Below are 18205 nucleotides of genomic sequence, written 5' to 3' on the forward strand. Positions count from 1 at the left end.
TATTTGTTTAGTTTAATATTCCTTTTTAGTTAATTATTATTTTCTATTACATCATTAGTTTTTTCATTAAGGATAAACCTTTTAATATATCTCATATAGGATACTTCTAGATTTCATGGCCAATCCCCCATAGTGGGTATGTGCCAGTGCGAAGGGGCAACAACAACAACAACAAAGCCGTCGTTGTCGCTGTGCACCTTCTGTACCTGTACTGTGAAGCTCGACTGTGTAGAAGCTGCCCGGGCTCAAGATCGGGCGGCAGTATCATTATTGCTCTTTGAGAGTTCGTTATTTTTTGGTAACTGTATCGGTACTTCTCAGCTGAAGCGAGTCATTCGATCTTGATCTCATTTTCTTTGCCTGGCCTAGGGCACTCCCCTTGTTTAGCTTCAAATCCCGCCAAGGATTGGCCGATTGACTATTTGTTATGCAGTGGGGCGAGCAGTGTACCTGTAGCTCTGGTACCTACAGATGGGGGCAGTATTCCGATGAAGATTCAAGTGGAGCTTCGAAAAGCCACTTCGCATTTCCAGGAGATCACTGAGGTCCACCAGTTCGGTCACGGAGGCATCCTGTGCTGTTCCGCAGATCAGGAATGCATTCGTGAACTCCTGTAATGTTCCGAATTCGCAGCGCATCCGGTAAGCCCATTTATTCCGGCACACCTCGCATGCTCGAAATGATTAGTCCGCGGTGTAGACACAAGCCTGACACCTGCAGAAGTGTTCGATTTGTTTTCGGTGGCGGGTGTAATTTCAGTGTACGGGTGCACCCGTACAATTGACAACATGAAATCCCCAACGGAGCCCCGCCGCGGTGGTCTAGTGGCTAAGGTACTCGGCTGCTGACCCGCAGGTCGCGGGTTCGATTCCCGGCTGCGGCGGCTGCATTTCCGATGGAGGCGGAAATGTTGTAGGCCCGTGTACTCAGATTTGGGTGCACGTTAAAGAACCCCAGGTGGTCAAAATTTCCGGAGCCCTCCACTACGGCGTCTCTCATAATCAAATGGTGGTTTTGGGACGTTAAACCCCACAAATCAATCAAATCCCCAACGGAATCGGTGATAGTGAGCTTTTTAGGAACAGGCCGACATTCCGAAATTAAGGCATGACCACTGATCAATAAGGTAGAGCCACTTTCCCCCAAACACCTGCAGTGTTTGAAATGTTGGCGATATGGACATAGCGTCAGAGGGTACCGGTCAGTTCTTAGATGCCGTCGGCGGGGTGAAAATAATGACAGCCGCAAGTGCAGCTCTAAAAAAGAGCTGTGCTGCTTATGTTATGGGGTGCACCCTGCAGACTCCGCAGACTGTGCGGCAAAAGAAAGGGAGCTTGCCATATTGGATATTGTAGAATGCAAGCGGTGCTCTCGGAGGGAAGCCATTGCAAAAATGCAGGAGGGATCTAAAGGATATGCAGGTGTTACAGCACGTAATACCACCGCCATGGATGCATCTCTCGCAACATCTATCGCAGAGGCCATACAGAAGGCTACAGAAAAGGCTATGGAACGCCTCGCAAACAACCTTTTTGAAAGCTTGGCACAATTGGTTTCGAATCAACCATCTCAAATTCTAGGTGAAGCATATACGAACGATTGGGATCCTCGGGCATCAGTGGTATCGCAGCGTATGGAGATAGACAGTGCGACAACACGTCAGCGATCGGTTTCTCCTGAGGCAGGGACTTCCAAAACAATAGAAGAGGGTGATCTAACGGATGATTGGGAAGCATTTGCAGATATAGATACGGACTCTCATAAGGCTCTGAAGCGAACCCGATCTTCCCATAACAAAATTCTTAGCATGATTCGAAATCTAAAAAGTATCTGTCCAAAAAAGAATTTTTTTTGAGAATATGTCTAAAAAAGACTTTGCGATAGGAAATTTTGGACGAAGCAGTTTCTGCTATGGTTCTGTCATCAAAATAGGTTCACTAATTATATTACAGTGGAATTGCAGATCTATATTTTCCGCAGCCACAGACCTATAATAGCTTTCTTCACAACTTTTCCCGGATATTATATCACTGCAAGAAACCTGGCTTTCAACCGGCCAGAAGTTTTACCTAAAAACTATCGGCTATTTCGATTGGACCAACCTAGCAGAGGTGGTGGACTCGCTGTCTTGATAGCAACTAAGTTTAGTCGCAAAGCTAAGATCTCTTATCGGTGTGTAACTCCCAATTGTGAAATTTTGATAGTAGACATAATATTACCCGATGGTTTTCCCTTCTCCTTTGTAAATGCATATTTCCCAGCCGGGGTGCAAGACACACGAAGTCTAGACGATATGTTCTCTGCCTGCAGAAAGGATATATTAATCACTGGAGACTTCACTTCACATCTTGTGGCTTGGGGTTTCAAAACAGATTTAAGTGGAAAACGCTTGTGGGAATGGGCTATTGACAAGAATTTATCTTGTTTAAATTTGCAGTCTGCTACTTTTGTCCGAGGTCTCTCTAAATCTGTAATTGACTTGACATTTTCAACCTCATCTCTTAACATATGTTCATGGCAAAGATTAGATTGTGCTACTAACAGTGACCACTTGCCTATTAGTTTTGTACTCAAGTTTCCGAGAATACTTGTCGCCGAAAAGGCCGGCTCATTCCTCAACTATAGAAAATTAGAAAAAGACTTGAGGGTTACTTTTGATCGCCGTAAGGACATGCAAGGTGGCATTAGGGCTATGAGTCTGTGTGCAGTGTTAAAAAGATCAGTAAAAGACGCAACTTTTAAATTAAACTCTGCCACAAGAGGTTCTTTTAGTCCATGGTGGACTGAAGAGTGCATGAGGAGCTATAGAAAACGGAAAGCTGCATGGAAACAACTGCTGGTCAACCAATGTCCAAAAAATTGGTGTGATTACAAATACACAGCAGCAGACTTCAAACGCACAATAAGTACAAAAGATGGCTATAACACAAAACGATATGATTATCTTTCTAGGGCTAAAAACAAAAAAAGCGCTCTTATAATACGAAACGATATGATTATCTATCTAAAAGGGCTAAAAACAAAAAAGCGCTCTTCAAATTTTTAAGATCGCAAAAGATGTTACCGGCCGCTGAAAATATTGACTCTTCCGTTCTTCCCCCCCCACCTGAACTCTCTGATTTAGTAGAAAATATTGAGAAACAGCTCCAAAATAGATTTATGTCAACTATACCACTGCACATTGGGAACCCAATGGCGGGCGAGGATTTTGAGGAGGTTACTTAAGATGAGTTGGTAGAGATAATAAAGCACTTATCTCCTTCAGCACCTGGACGATAAATGCAATGATAAAAGTAATATTCGAGATTTCTCCAACTGAAGTACTTAGTCTGGTAAATTTTTCTTTGACAAAAGCTTGGATACCTGCGGAATGGAAGCTGTCTAAAGTGATTTCACGTCTTAAAAAGCAGGAAAAAGGATTTGCCTTAGACAATGTAAGGCCGATATCACTCACGTCGAATCTGGTTAAGCTAATTGAAAAAGTTTTGAATGCCCTGGTAATGAAATATATTGATAATAACGCAATATTAAAACCCAGTCAAATTGGTTTTAGATCTGGTTGCTCAATATGGTGTGCGCATGTTGATTTAGAGAGCCGAATACAACTGGCTCGGCGTCGGGGCCAATACTGTGCATTAGTTACTCTAGATTTGTCTAAAGCATACAATAGGGGTGAGCATTCAATTTTATTAAAACAGATGGAATATCACCACTTTCCCAACTCCATCACTGCGTGGTTGTTGGAGTTTTTAAGAGGGAGAGAATATTACTGCTTTAAGGATGGGTACTCGTTGAATAGATATAAGCAGACACGTGGCGTACCGCAGGGGGCTGTCCTGTCGCCAGTTTTATTTAACATCTTAAGCTCCATTCTATCAACTAAGGATATTCAGTTATATGTGTACGCGGACGATATTGCTTTCTTTGCAAGTAATACCGACCTTCAATCCCTATACTAGAGTCTACAAAATTATCTCAATATGATAGAAAGATGGCTCAAAAATATTCATATTACCCTGAACGTAAAGAAAAGCGCGCTTCTTCCATTCTATTTTCTGCAGCCTATCAAGATCTCGTTAATATACAGTAATGAGCTAATTCTGCAGGCAAATTCTCTGAAGTATTTGGGCATCCTATATAATGACACATTAAATTGGAGAAGCCACATTGATGATGTGTACTTCAAGGCAACACGGGCCATGTGGTGGCTACGGAAGCTCGCAAACCGTAAAGCGGGTTTAAGAAGAGATGTGCTACTAATGATATATAAACTTTATATGCGGCCCATCATGGAATTCGGATGTGTATCATTTTCTGGCAGTGCAGCTTATAAAATGAGACCCCTAATACTGCTGGAAAGAGAAGCGTTGCGTTTGTGTTTGGGTCTACCAAAATTTGTTGCAAATAATGTGTTGTATATGGAAGCTCGCCGACCTTCTCTGCTAAATAGGTTTAAAATTCTTACTGTGCAAGCATTCTTAAAGATATACAGTTCACATCAACGACTCTCATTTTGCGCTTTCATTCAAGAACCGCTTTTATTTTTTCAAACACATTGGTCGCGACTACACAACCCGCAAATAATATTTGCACATGCGCTACTACAACAACTGAATGTAAAAATTAAACATATTGGTCCAATACACTACCTAAATTCAATGCTTAGCATACAATTTGATGATATATTTCCTCATAACGCAAAACAATTTGTACATAGGTACTTAAATGACCAGTTAGCAGATTATCTAGCTCGCCTAGAGATAAGCAATATCATTGCGACTGATGCATCTGTGTCAAAAGAAAAGGCTGGGGTTGGCATCTTCTCTCCTTCTTTGAACTGGTCCTTTTCGATTCGCCTCCCAGATTTTATAGCCCTGTATACCCCTTATTCATTGCAGAATTATTGGCTATTGTTCTTGCCCTACGGAAATTGCCTTCCAGCGAATCATTAGCAGTTATCATTACAGATTTGTTATCAGTATGTAATGCACTTTCTGCGGCAGCAAATGCAGAGCTGATGAATATGTTTCGGCATTTAGTAATGAAAAACTAAAAAAAAATCTGCATTTGCTATGGGTACCGGGCCACCGTGGATTATATTTGAATGAAATGGCGTACTCTTTAGCAGCAGTATCCCTGAGTGGGCCCACCATCCCAGTTTTGCCAGATACGGCTTACGTGACAGCGCTAAGGTTCCTAAATGCTTGTCTGCAATGGGAATGGCTAATTTGGATAAATTTCAAAGATTTTGAGCATTTGAGGTAATGCTGGAACAAACAGTGGTGTGTATCTCGCCAGTTAGGGGTCACTTATACCAGATTGCGCTCTGCAGTTTCACAACTAAATTATTACCTTAACAAAGCTCGACTCAAGGCGTCACCGCTGTGCACTTTATGCAACAAAATTGAAACAATTGAACATTTCTTTTTATTCTGTCGTCGTTACTCTTATCAGAGAAAAAGATATTTAGTAGCCCCATTACAAAAGCTAGGAATACAAGTAAATCTACCAGTACTTTTATCACTTGGCGGCATTTCATTTGGTTACTGCCACAAGGATATATGCTCCACTGTGTTTGATTACATCAACGCAACTAAAAGATTACCGTGCTAGTGAACCCTAACCTTTTCAGATCTCAGTTTATAATTCGTAGCCATGTCTGTCAAAAACAAGAGATGGTTTGACCGCTTGCTCAGCAAACATTTTTGTTTATTGGTAGTATTATTTCTAAACTAATTTTTCAGATTGGCTTTAATTTCATTTTAGTTTTATTTAATTATCCTGCCACCTGGCTCTTGGCCCATCCCCCTCTGTGGGTGAGCGCCATCCATCTGAGGCCATCGGCATCAAATTGCGGCATGATTGCGGTGTGTTCGGGCCATTTGGGCTGTGTAACGTAAGCTCGTGCTAGTTTGTTTCACCGTGAATAATTAGTAAAAGTTTGGAATTACCCTTTCGAAGTGCCTCTGCAGAACGAAGACCCGAAGTGGCAGGTGTTCTCCGCGCTACGCTGAAACTTGCACAGGACTAGTTTCGAGCTGGATGCGCGAACAGGTGAACATAACCATTGGCTTTGCTTGCGAATCACACACACGCGACGCACTGAAACTGCGAAATTTCGATCTCTGCCTGCGATGAAAATCGGCCTTTTGTCCGGGTCGTGGCATTCCGAAAGTTTATTGCTTGATAAACGTTATCATGGACCGGTGACCCCCCAAACCAGGCCATCGCGATGACATGATTGAAAATACACTTCTGGCGCATCGCATCAGGAACAATTCCATTTTGAAAATATTTAACGTAAACAAGGAGGTCCATAAGCCACAGGTTGCAGTGGGGCATCCTTCTCGATCGAATAAACAGGCGGCAGCTATCTTTTAAATCTTAAAATGGCTATATGAGATATATATATGATATGATATATGATATGCACTGAGGAGCAATTGTTTTTTATATGAGCTGTCTCCTATAAGCAGGGTACCACGTATGCATTTTGTTATCAATCCTTATTTCAGTGCAGGCATTCTGGTGTCTCTTATACTCATTTGTCTGTTACATCAGTGTCCCTTATAAAGGGGTTCAACTGTATTAGGAAGTGGGCAAACGAGAGGTTGAGTTAAACATCAAGAAATAAGCCGTGTAAATGACATGAAACACAAAGTGTAAGGCTTGAAAACCCATATGTTTAACATAGAATGATATTAGTAAAAAAAATTGTGTAATATAGAATCGGATGGCTGCAAAAAAAAAAAAAAAACCCTTCTTCATGACAAGAATATTAAACAGCAATGTATGGTGTTACAAAGCAACCAATTGCACCAGACTGCAATAAATGATAGGACACTGGAGGAATGGTGTGTGGTCAATATGGATTGGATGTCGTCATTGAACAAAATATCCTGTAACTAGCCCCTGCACTGGTCCATATATCATGGCAAGAAGCATATAATCAAGTTGTGAAGTTTGCAGTGGCCTCGTATGAGAGGCAAGCTTAGCGACTTAGTTCTTTCCCGCTGCTTGAATGCATTTACTGTAACAAATATTTCTCATGGTTATCAGTGTACCTCTAGTCTAGTGTAGAAAAAAAAGGTATTTTATCCTAGATTTTATTTTAATTTTTTTTCATAGGCATGGATTGCATCTCAACAACAGGGACCGCACACTTAATTGTTACCTAGAAAAAATATTTCGAGCTTTAGAAAGACTGCCTTTCAATCATTTGCAATGTTTAGTTCTTGATAATTTTCACCTCCCAAATTTCGCTTCTCAATATGTGATGTTGTAAAGTCAGTCTTCTCAGGAATTCCATATAATGACGCCTGAAAGTACAGTACAGGTTACTGTTATAGGGAACACTTGAACAAGCAAGTTTCAGATTGCTAGATCCTTAACTGCAAGTGGATCTAGAAACATGGTTTGTGCACAGCTCTAATCTGTCGAGAGGAGTCACAGCTGTCAACCATCAGTAAGTAGTGTTGTGAAAATCTAAGCCACTATGTTTTCCCAAGACATAAAAATTTGTATAGGCACTGCACGCAAGTATTCGATTTAGCAGCGAACCTATCTGTTCATTACACAAGCACAATGAAGCGTCTGAGCCTCTATGGCGACAGGTTTTCCCAAACGTCACCCCTGTCATGTAATGCCAGGCATCTCAGGAGGCTTACTGATGATCTTCAACGAAAATTGGCTGCACTGTGCATTAAAATTTATTCTTTTGTTAATTTATACCAATGGTTTTCCTACTTTCTTTTCTCCAACTGTCCAGCTATTCACAGATGACCTTAACAGAAAATTATTAACCATGCCCATTATGGACGAGTTGATTGCTCCCTTGATCTACATACCTATTATACTAACCAACAATGTAGTATTCAAATGGGGCCCAAAAATGGATCAGGGCACATAATAAGAATAAATGTAAGAGCAAGCAAGTTTTATGCCTCCCTGATAAGCATCAGGTGTATATTTACTTCCTCGTTAACAGTACTTTACCATCTATTAACAATTATGAGCATATATACCTCATTTTCAAAAAACTAGTTAGGTTGCGAACACATGGCACACTCGCACTGCACACAACCAGGCACCAAACACATACAGTGCTCGCTTCTAACTATCTATTGCATCAATGCTTTGGACATAAACATGTGTCACATGTGCACAAACTCCATAGAAGCCAACAGCACATACTATCAAGACATACACTTGTCTTTCCTTTTTTCTTCTTACAGCCTAGAGTCCATAAAATGAATTTCACAAGGAAACAAATATAGCGAAACTGCGCTTACATAGCGATGCCCATTTTTTTCTATAAAAAATGCCTCTAACACTTCACATGCAGCACGTGAAGTGTTAGAGTAGGAAGTGAGCGCTGTACATGTTTGGTGCCTGCGTGGCACCCTAATTATTAAAAAAAAAAAGAACAACCAACTTGCCCAACAACTTTTTTCATCCATACATCGGTGTTCACATCTCTTCTAATCTTTTACTGAACATGCATGTAGTAAATTTTGCTAATAAAACAATCTACATGCTTGCTCATGTGCAACAAAATTTTTTCTCTGTCCTATTGACTTTGAAGTCAAAATTACTGTAGATTTTAAATTAAAAAATGTGTGATGTGATCTGCGCATGAAAGATTGGCAGTGTTCCCGCAAGACGTGAAATAGAAGACGACGATGCTGGTTGTGCTGGTGTGGCGAAGAGGGAGAGAAAAGAAGACTTGCGTGTGGACACGAGGCCACAGGAGGAAGCATTTGGGCACGTGGGGTGGAGTGCCACGCAGTTCGCAAGGTGGTGGTCCTTGGGGCGGAAGCAGGTGAGAGGCTGTTCGCCAGCGTCACGGTCGTGGTTTGCCCCGAGTGCCTGGCAGAGATCATAAGTTGAAGTAGCCTGCTTCGCTTGACCTCTACCTTTGACGGTACACGGAGCCAGCGGGAATATACCGCAGCCTCCAGGTCAAGGTCGTGGGTTGTCCAAGTGCTTGGTTGTGGTCCCTGGTCCGCGCGTTCGAGAATAAGACTGCTTGACTTCGTCGGCCCTGTCTTGGGCACCCACCTACTCCGTCGAGCCTACGTCTGAGCGTCGTCTTGCTCTTCACCGAACCGCTCCGACGACAGCATCCTCATGCTCGTATCTGTTCGCTGTAGACACCCCCGACACCTCAGTAGTGGTACTCACCGGTGAAACTGTTTCGGTCAAGTTTTGACTAGACTTGTTTGTGTGTCTACTTAAAGCTCTTTGCATAAGTTGTAGGATGTTTTGTTACCGTTAGTGCATATTGTGAGTATTATTTTCGTATATTTTGATAAAGTAAGAGAAACGGAAAACAGCCTTGCTAATTTTATTAAAAGTGTTACTGTCCTCGACGCAACGTGCTCTTATATCTCTGTCTATTCTAAAAAACCTCGTCACAGTATGCCGCACTGCATCATTTTCATTCCAATCTTGTTCACGCTCTCAAAGCCATTTAGAATGGCACAAAATGTTCTAGCTTGTGAAAATACTCATGTCATTCCAGTTTCGAGTTCACAATCATTTGCCTACATTTGTTGGCCTGAAAATCGTCTCATCTTAATATTTTAACAAAACGTATCTTTATAACAGCTCTTTGAAGGAGGACACACTGTTTCATCTTTCCCCGTTACACATCGCCATGGATGGACATATAAGGTGGGCTCAAATCAGCGTCAGCTACCGTTTGGTCACATGATATTGTGTAATGACTTGTTCTTAGGGCAAGCGTTGCCTGGCACCACCTTCCCAACTCAATTTTTTGCATAAGTGAAGACCATTGTTTTAAAATCATTTTGGTGCCTTGTGTGTTTCTCAGTCGCATTTTTTTTGGTTTTTGTAACTGTGCAAGTAACTTTCTCTCCACTTATTTCTATAGTACCCTTTGGCTCTGAAAGTGCTTTAAATAAATAAGAGAAATACACAAAAATGCATTGCATAATAACATTGAAGTTGAATATTAGCTGTACATCAGTTACAACCAAACATTAAGGCAGTTCAGAGAAGTACGTGTAAAATCCTTCCAATGCTTTTTTATGATACAGAAAATGTGCCACAAGCATTTCTTGTGTAAAAAAATTACTATAAACCGAAGAGGGCTGTGTTAAATTGAATTAGCTTTTTCACCTATATAAAACAAGAGGTTTGAATGGGGTGTATGCTACATGCAATAGACAAAATGTCAAGATTTAAATATTGAGTGGCGAAATTTCGGGTGCAAAGCAAATTCAAATATTGAAGTGTGAAGGCAAATTGAATATTTGTTGAATATTTCTCAAATATTTAGGGAATATTTGTTAAACAGTTCAAATCAAAATTGCGGAAAAAAGTTGGAGAGGATTCCTAAGCATATTTTTATGAGATATAACAACACAAAAGTGTTTCTTTTCGCTAGCTGCTGGCAGGTTAGTATTTCAACATTGTCATATCTAGAATGAAGTAATGCAGAGGCTGAATTGCATTTATGTACATTATTTGGTGCAACCAAAGTGTTGTCTCTACACATTAAAGGCAAAGATGCTATTTTCTCAGCCTCTCCTTCTCTTTTAACTTGTGTAGATGCCCAACTAATGTTGAAGACAAAGTTGTACTCCTTTCAAGTTACAAGTTCCTAATCTGCTTCGTAGATGTCAACTTATAGAAACGTAAATTTGGGACGCTAAAAATCTTCAGTGTCCGATTTTTCGTACTTCCTGCCCAAATTTCAGGCCCAAAACAGAATGAATTGAGCCCCCACCTCTGCTACATCTATCGTCTCTAGGCTGGAACCAGTGTTTTATCGAGTCAGTACACTTGCGACCAGTCATGGCACGTTACCAGCAAAAAGTTAGTTACGTAAGCCAAAAAAGTAACCCTGTTACAGTTACACTTACCGATTTTCCTAAGGTAGCATCATTATTTTTGCATTACTGTTTAAAATAACTTATTATTTACATAATGAGTGGATTGATGGAATAAATTCATTTGTAGTGCTGAGAAACGCAACTAGCGCGCAGTGGGCTTCTCCCACGTTAGAACGGGCAGGCCAAGTCTGACCACTGCATCATCGGCTTTCAAGACGGTTCAAAGCTGATTCTTCTTGTTAGGGCTTTTGACGGTGGAGAACCACTTGACCTGGTTGGCTTAATTGCTGCCCAGTAACGAGGGGCATCGCCAGAGAATATGCTCTAAGTTAGCTCCTTCCCCACAACAGGGACACGAGCTAGTAATGCAAGTATCAGGGTAACACTCGTGGAAGAAGGCCAGATTTGGGTATGCATCTATTTGTAACAGTCGCAGTGCTATTGCCTTGGCTCTGTGTGATTCTGTGAGGAGGGAGTATACCCTCCTGCTTAGGTAGAAGTGCTGGGTTAGCTCATTGTATGTCGTGGGCTGGGGAGAACCATTGTGGGTGCGGAACGTCATACCTCACGCCTTGGAGTGGACCAGCTCGTTGAGGTTGGTGGGTCCTCCTTCAAAATGGCCCATGTGAGCAGGGAACCATGTTAGGATGTGGTTCAAAATGTCTTTTTCGTTGAGAATACCACGTGCTTTTTTGACAATTGTACTGACGACGAAGGCACGGACGGCTGCCTGGAAACCACTGAATATGTTCACACACTTACTGTTCTGTTGAGGAGAGCAGTGGCAATGATCACCTGCTCGGCAGCGCTCGATAAGGAACATTTTTTTTTTTCAATCAATCTGATTTTTATTACAAACCAAAGAAAAGATTACAAGATATCTGGACCGTTAGCCTACATTGGCTAGTGATCGGTCCATATCGGAGTACATAAAAGCAGCTTAGTAGAGCATATTTAGCAATAAACACATATATACACAATTATTTACCCATATAACTATTCACATATGCACATACATACTACATACATAAGCGCGTGTACATATATGCATTTTCACAACATGCCCAAATATAGTTTGTTTCATCATCATCGTGATATATAATAAGTGACTGGGTAAAAGCACTAATTAGCACAGGAGAAAGTGAAAAAAAAACCTATTTATATGTCTTAATGCTGCAAGCAAAATAATTTCACACTGTGCTGAAAATTTGTGGCCACTTTAACTTCTAAGGGTAGTCAATTCCAAATTTTAGTCCCATGAAATTCCAATAAGCGTTTTCCATATAAGTTATAGCTTGTAGGTAAGTTAAAATTGCCATTCGATGCGTGTCTAGTGTTTCGCGATGGTATTGTAAATAGAGTGGAGGAGAGGGGAAAGCTAGTGCCTATAATTTTCTGAACAAAAAGGGCAACCTTACAATTGCGAAGTGCCCAAACTGATAAGATTTGTTGTTCCTGAAATGTAGTTTTATATGAATTTCCATGTTTTCCACCTATTATGCTTAGGGCTCTGTTTTGTAGTCGTAGTAATGGCTCTAGGTATGTCGTATACGTTACACCCCACGATTCAATACAGTAACTAATATGTGAATGACAGAAGGAAAAATACAATGTTCGAAGCACGCTGGGGGGAAAGCATTCGCGTGCTTAAATTAAGGTATAACAACCATAAGCCACCTTTCTACAAACACTATGAATTTGTTCTTCCCAGTGAAGGTGCTGGCCAAAAAACACTCCGAAATATTTAAAACAAACCACTTGTTCGATAGGACTGTTGTTCAGGTAAAGTTGCATAGACGCCGTGTCAGTATCCTTTCGCCTTGATCGAAAAACAACATACTTCGTTTTCCCCGAATGTAGTGTCAATTTATTCTGTATAAACCAGTTGCTTACGTGTGTCAATTCAGACATTATGTTGGCTTGCAGTGTTGAGAGGCTATCTCCTGTGAATACTGTGGCGGTATCGTCCGTGTACATTAATGCTTTAGAGTACACTAGTGTTTTGGGGAAATCATTTATGTACAGAGAAAAAAGTACCGCGCCTAATACGGATCCCTGGGGCACTCCACACACTATTGTGCTGTATGCTGATTCGTTATTGTTAATCACCACTTTTTGTTTGCGCGAGGACAAGTAGCTAGAGAAGAACTGGAGTGAACTGTCACTGAAGCCATAACTTTCAAGTTTTTGTAATAGTATGTCATGGGGAACTGTATCGAATGCCTTTTTAATATCTAGGAAGACTGCTACTGCAATTTCACCGTTGTCGAGCGTGGTGATTATATTGTGCGAGAGGGTTAGAATGGCTGAAGCAGTAGACCTAGTGGGAACGAATCCGTGCTGTTGTGGGCATATGATGTCGTTGTCAACCAGAAAGCGTTTTAATTGAAGGACAATTATCTTCTCGAAAAGTGTATTAAGACAGCTTAGAACCGAGATCAGTCTGTAGTTTTCAGGGTTGTTTGAGTCTCCTGATTTGTATACAGGAACTACTTTGGCGTTTTTTAAGCTAGATGGATATATACGACAGGTAAATGCATGGTTGAAAATATGACATATCGGAATGCAAAGAAGGTTAATGTTATCTTTAATAACCTTAACTGGTATTCTATCATCACCAGTGGCTTTATTGACCGGCATCTTAGCCACGACAGATTTGATTTCATCTGTCGTGACAGCTGCAAGGTTGCAATCATTATCAATTGATTTGGGGAGGGAAGGAGCAGATATCGACGAGCAAAACTGTGAAGCAAGGTTAGCGCCAATACTAGTGAAATATGCATTGAAATCTTCTGCAACCTTTGAGGAGATGTTATCTGGAAGAATGCGTTTTGTCTGGCCTATGCCTGTAACATCTCTGACTACTTGCTACACCTTCTTTGCATTGCTCCCGTTCCGTGTAATACTGTTTGTATAATACTCCCTCTTCAATTTACGTTTCATAGCAACTGATTTATTCTTATAGAACTTGAAGCTTTCACGGTAATATGTGTTGCTTTTATTGTTTTTCCACCTATTATAGTATGAATCCCTTAATTTCAATATTTCTAAGAGGTCGTTAGTCATCCATGGACAAATGGCGTGACTGTAGTTACGACGCGTACGTTCACGTGTCGACTGCCTAATCAAATTGCTTACCGACTCCAGGAAGTTTGCACATTCCTTTTCTATGTCATTATCATATATGCTCTCAAAGTCAACATCCTGAAGCAATCGGTTCAATTGAACATAATCCACATATGCCGAACGCTGCAATCGTGATGCACCGACCTTCGATAGGTATTTACATGGAATAAAAATAAATGTTGGGTTATGATCGGTAACGCTTATGTCATAAACCCCAGCACTCACGTCCCATTCGGCGGGACATAACATGTGATCAATAATGGATTCAGATTGGTCAGTGACACGAGTCGCAGTTGAAATGACGTGTGTGTGTAGGTCGATGAGGCAGTGATGACTGAACCAGGTTGGTCGATGGACACCATGGTGTATTTGTTGCTGTTCTCGTACCGTGCTGTGTCGACAAAACAGCTCCCCCAGAGATCTCTGCTGCCCTGCGGAAGATCGTCGCCACCCTGGTTTGTCTTCTTCCTATGCTTTGCAGTGGATGGATACTGAGGGGAAAGAGAAAAGCGATGATTTGTTCACATTGTTGTCTTGCCAATCCCTGGTAATTGTTGTCCACCATGGTCGGCGGGATACCCATGTCCGTCAGGAGTCACCTCCCAGCTTTCGTGTCCGAGAGTCTAATGACCTCTGCCCCCTCCTGTGCCTTCGCAGCCTCCTTGAGTGTACTGTGCATTGCCAGCTGAAGGAGGTGTTTTGTTTCTGTGCAGTTCGGGACACCAAGATTGCTCTTGACGGCTCTCCGGATCATGGCATTTAGTTTACCTCGCTCAGCTCTCTGCCAGACATGCAGGGCCGTGACGTAGGTAAAGTGGCACAATAAGAATGCATGGATTAGCCTGACCAGGTCGTGTTCTGCAATACCACATAACAAATAGTAGAATTTATTTAATAAATGTGTGCGGAGAGTAGTGGGGAGTGTCTAATGAGCGAAGACATGGTTCATGGAGTCTATCACTTATATTCTCTAAAGTGTGTCAGCAAACGCTGTTCGGAAAGCTTTGCTTCTGCAAGGCATACAAACTGTTTTTAATGCCCCTGTCATGTGGCCAATCTAACTTCATTTAAAATGAATGAAATTAGCTGAACATAATGTCATTTTACCTGACCACTCTTATATGATGAAAATACCACTTTAAAATGATGACCATGACCTTAGGCCATCTAAACCATGACTTCAGGGGAAATAGAAATCTTAAAAACTTTCACGATACATGTGTGTATCCTCGAAAATAATTTTTTATCATGAAGAGCTGCTGCTAGATTATAATCGCAGTCGTTCTACATAACTTGCCACAGCCGAACGACAGAAACGAAAAACCAATACAAAACCAACATGGCTGATGATATGATGGGCCGTGGCATGGTTCATGGACGGCGTGCATGGTTGCAGTCGAAGCAGGGGAGCACTAGCACTACGGCTGCAGAAATGAGATGGCGGCAGTTAATTCATGTAGTCACCACCTTGATCACCCAAACACGAGTAATCAAACAGTTAACACCGTGATACAGGCAACAACAACAGATCACAAATAAACATGACCGGCGTCCAGCTGCAGTGGTTGAGTAGCCTTCTTTGAAAACCTTCCACCTGAGCTAGGTATACGTCATGAAACGTCATAAGGTAGTCTAGTAAAAATTACAAAAACAGAAGCTAATAGTAATATAATACATGAGGCTTTGCATCCCGAAAGCACGATATGATTATGACAAACGCTGTAGTGAAGGGCTCCGAAAATTTCAAACCACCTGATGTTCTTTAAACGTGCACAGGCATCACGCAGTGCACGAAGCTGTGCGATGCAAGCAGTGCATTTTGCCTCCACCGTAATGCGACCCCGGCGGCACGGATTGAACTCGCTACTTTCACATCAGCAGCCGAGCACCATTTCGAGAACTCATTCACGTGAGATCCTGGAAGGACATAAATCATGTCATTCTCTTTGAATGGTATTAGTTTCCCCGTGTGAAAGCAAAAGAGTGGCATTACAAAGAAATGAAATCCACTGTGATAATTGGCATTAGATTTTCCATGCAATAGAAGTATAATTTCTGCTATAGCTTGGCACACATGTTCGCAAAACCCAAAGACCACCTACCTGTGTGTGACGCATTTTCACGGAGCTTGAACAATGTTGAACAGGGCGCAGCTTTGACCTAAACAATGCGACGGTGCTGGCTCATGAACGAAAGGTGGAGGGGTGCGACTTCTAGAAATGTGTTTTATTTGTCATGACGCATTGGCTACTGCAAGGGTGTGTGACTAATGGACTTGTCGATGTCCACTCTGTTTTTATTTTCTGCGTCGTCAGTGTAATCTGAGCATGTCATTCGCATAGGGACAGAAAGACTAATTTTGTCAAGTTGGATTAGATATTTGACAATCAGTTACAAAGAAGTCTTAGCACTTCACGCTTTCAGCCGTTTTCTGTTGCTGTTTCCTAGCCACCCGTCAAACACGATTAGCTCGGAGCCTCGGGCGAAGGAATGCTCCACCGAAACACAAAGAACAGAGCTAGAAGCTCAAGTGACAAAAAAGCATAGGTTCCCCCCACCCCCAAGGGAGCAGGGACGTGAACTTAGGAAGCTATTAATTTGCAACACAACTTATTTGCGATGTATAGATTATGTAAACTCCAAACACTGTCTTCTACATAGAAGATATCCCTCTTAACGATCTCTTTTCCTAGACTGTGAGGAAAGCTCTTTCTTTTTTGAAAGGGGGATAGGATATTGAAAGTTGAAAGGGGGATAGGATATTATAAAGAAGAAAGCTCAATAAAGAGAAGAGCATTTAACATCAGCATTTAAGGGAAGTCGCAATTGGATATTAAAAATAAGTAACTGTAACTGCGTGTTACAGATAAAGAGTAAAAGAGTAACAGTGTTACAGTTACAAGTTCCTAAAAATGAAAAAAAATAACTATAGTTGCAGCTACAAGTGGCTAAAGAAGTAACTATTTACTGTTAACAAGTTAGTAGTGACTAGTTACTGTCCAAGACTGCTTGTAACCATAGCGAAGTTTGGAAGGTAGCTTTGCCACAATACGGGAATGTAACAAGGCAAAGCATTTAAGAGTTTGAAGAGGCCACCTTCAATCGAGGGCTCACATAGGGCCATAAATAGAGGGGGGGGGTTGAGGGGGTTCTAACACCACCCCCCCCCCTCGAAATTTTTAATGCTTTCACGTTTTAGATGATAATAAAGTATTCATGCGCTTTCGCATCAACAACCAGTTGCCAAACTTAGCCGTTCTACACAAAAGCACCGTCTCCCCTCAAAAAAATTTCCTGGCTACGGCCCTAGGCTCACCTCTGCTGAAGGGGCCACCACCTCTGCTGAAGGGGCCACCACCTCTGCTGAAGGGGCCACCACCTCTGCTGTTGAGAGAATACCCTGAACTGAAACTAGCTGGTGTACTGGGTACTCGTCTCAAGAACAGGGGTATATTCAGCCACTCATATTATGAGTGGCAGTCGCTCAAAGTGCAACTAGGGCAGTAGAGGTCTTTTTTTCTTATTTTTTGGTAAGGGGTTACTATAATTACAGTACTCATCATGTTACCATTTTTAGCCTATTCAGGTTTACAGCAGGACAAGGTCTCCTGAAGGTCTCAAGTTTGCTCTATCTTGTGCGAGCTGATTACATTTTAGTCTTGAAAACTTTTTAATTATGTCACCATTCTACCTTCCTCGGCTATGTTTCTTGTGTAAACACATTGTGTCTCTAAATGAGCTCTGGTTGTCTATTTCATGCATTGCACAGCCAGCCTACATTCGTTATGGTTGTAGATGTCAACTGGAGCATCGACTACCTCTGTCTGTTCCCTGATTTATTTTGCCTTACGTCGATTACTCCTGCCAATTTTTGTTTCATTGCACACCATGTGATCCCTAACGTTTTGTTAATGAGAAATGACAGGCAATGAGGCCAATAAAACAATAGAGGATGTGTTTAGAAGTAATTGTAATGTAAATGTGAAGAAAGAAAAAGGACAAAAATATAAAGTGTCACTGGCAGGTATGGTCCCTGTTATCTTTTCGTCCACTTTTCTTTCTTCACATTTATTTTACAATTACTTCTAACAACATCCCCTATACTTTCATTGGCCTCATTGCCTGTTACTTCTTATGTATATTGTGCCTAACACAGAAAACAAGCCTTTGAATTTACAGTAAAAGCTTGTTAATTCCAACCGCAAGGGGAATCCACCTCA

At 41.5% G+C, this 18205-nt stretch overlaps 1 long non-coding RNA gene across 1 annotated transcript; it reads left to right on the top strand.

The window, feature by feature from the left end:
• The first annotated feature begins 130 nt into the window (after positions 1-130).
• LOC142796300 (uncharacterized) lies at positions 131-16873 on the top strand. Its single transcript, XR_012893719.1, has 2 exons — positions 131-641; positions 8642-16873. It is a non-coding gene; the product is annotated as an uncharacterized LOC142796300 (long non-coding RNA).
• Positions 16874-18205: the final 1332 nt, after the last annotated feature.

The sequence above is a fragment of the Rhipicephalus microplus genome, chromosome 2, assembly GCF_043290135.1.
Source record: "Rhipicephalus microplus isolate Deutch F79 chromosome 2, USDA_Rmic, whole genome shotgun sequence".
Lineage (NCBI taxonomy): Eukaryota > Metazoa > Arthropoda > Arachnida > Ixodida > Ixodidae > Rhipicephalus > Rhipicephalus microplus.